Consider the following 2,216-nt stretch of genomic DNA (forward strand, 5'->3'; position numbering starts at 1 on the left):
GAGGGGGCGGGGAGGCAAATCCCTCAATTCCCTCCCGCTTTCTCGAAGCTGCTCTCTCTCCCCTCCGGTCTCCAACAAGACCAAACCTAGGGGCCTCCACCCCACCCCTCCAGCACCACACCGCCCCCTGCCGGCAGTACCCGGATCTTTCCAGCGCGGCTGAGGAGTGGCGGAGAGCCGCGTCCCAGAACCCCAGCCTCCAGGTCCCGGCTCGGCTGTCGCCTCTCTCACCGCCCCCGCCCCCCAAGTCCTACACAAAGACGCCGTTTACTTTGCCAGCGCCACCCTCCGTGCCGCCCTCAGGCCGGCCGCGTTGCCTTTGCCCAACCGCGGGACCAACCGATTCCGGGTTGGTGACTGTGCCAGCCGTCGCCGGGGCAGAGCGGCAGCGGACGCGTGCAGGCTGTTCCCACTCGGCGCCTCGGCACAGGCACAGATGCGGTCCCCGCCCCCTTTCCATCATTTTCTCTAGCTATCCACCAGCGGCCACAAAATGCACCCCTTCCTCTCCATAAATGGTCTTTGAGGGTCTTCCTAGTATGTCTTAATTGTGTGTGTGTGGGGTGGCGGGACTGGTGCTCTGGACTTTCGCCGAAATAAGGAATCCAGCGATCTTTTCTGTCCACCTAAGATGCCAATGTGGCTTGAGTTTACAGCTTAAGAAAGCCCAGGATAACGATTTGGGAATTACGAGGGGGAGAGAAGATTGAGAGAGACAGTAGGACACAGGTGAGAAAGTGTGTTATAAAGAACAAGCCTACGAAATGTTGGAGGAACAACAGTCACTTGGATACGAGTAGAAGGCGTGGAGGGCCAGAGGAAAGCGATTAGCTTTCTTCTCTGGGCTGATCTTTCAAGGTTGAAAATAAGCATCACAGGTATTCAGCAGTGCTCTGCATTCAGTGCCTGGGACGAGCAGGCTGCTTCTCTTTTGCAGGCAAACGCTCACGCATCTTGACTTAGGTATTTCACTTTTTGCCTCCTTAGGACTGTCTCCGACCCTCTCCAGCTTTTCTTTGCCTTCTCCTGCCCCCGCTCCTCCTTATAGTTTCTCGGTCTAACGCTAGAGGCAGCATAGGGCAGTGTAAAGAGGGCGGAGTGGGAATCCAGCGAGGAGGTCTAGCCCTAACTCTCTGAGTAGAAGTCTTAGGCAACTGATTTAATGTCTTTGACATTGGGGTCATTGTCAAGAAAGGGTATGTTAGGGGCAACGGCCAGGTTCCATCCGGTTCTGAAATTCTATGACAAGGAACGCCTTCTTGCACCCTCTGTAGGTTCCCTTTTCAAGTGTTTCAAGTGTTGCTTTATCTTCTCCAAGTGCCAATCAAATAAAAAAAAAAATACTGGGGATGTTTTCAGGTAAATGGAAAATACGTTGAAAAATGCTCTTTTTGCTACTGAGAATAAACAAACAAAAAAAACACCTCAGCTCCTGGTGCACAGAAACTAGGAATTTTAACGTCCCCACTTGCTTTGCCTTTGAAAAGCCACTCCAGCTATCAGCAGAGCAGAGCTTTGATTTAACACCTAAAGGCGAGTCTCCCATATTTTTCTTCTCCCTTTCACCAACACAAAGACAAGCTGCTACGTAAAACGATGATGAACAAGAGTTCAAAGCGAGCCCAGAGAGCCAGCCCAGACGACGTTTTTTAATGCAGCCCCAGTCCTTCCCCACACCCCTGCTAAGCTGGCTTTGGACAGCACATAAATAGAGGCACAAGCTGCCAGAATCCCGTTCTCCCCGCTACCCTTCCTATAAATATTGGTCAGTGGAACCTGGATGCTAACTTGTCAATCATTTTGTAAATGCATTCATCAAATCAATACATTTTATTTTTCCTTAGCCCCCCCAGCACTTTCCAGGATTTTCGACTCACTACCCACTTTGGAACCTTAAGCCTTGGTTCTCCTTCTGAGCAACTTTGGCTGTTTTCTGTGGAATCTTTTTGGAAACCAAGACAAAAAAAGGATGAAATTTCATAATGAAGTAGTAATTTTTAAACTGCAAATCTCTTCTTCAATTTCAACAAGAGAATTTCAGAATTACTAAGCTTTCATAGCAATGCACACTTTTAAACATTTCCATTAAAAAGAATTCTTCAGTACACTTTCTTTGGGGGAGAAAAGGTTCTTTAAACAATAGTAGTGGAAAAATATTTTGAGCTTGTATAATTCTGTTGCATTCATTTCTATCAATCGCACCCCCACACTGTCCC

The sequence above is a fragment of the Ceratotherium simum genome, chromosome 4, assembly GCF_057802395.1.
Source record: "Ceratotherium simum simum isolate JZ-2026a chromosome 4, ASM5780239v1, whole genome shotgun sequence".
Classification (NCBI taxonomy): domain Eukaryota; kingdom Metazoa; phylum Chordata; class Mammalia; order Perissodactyla; family Rhinocerotidae; genus Ceratotherium; species Ceratotherium simum.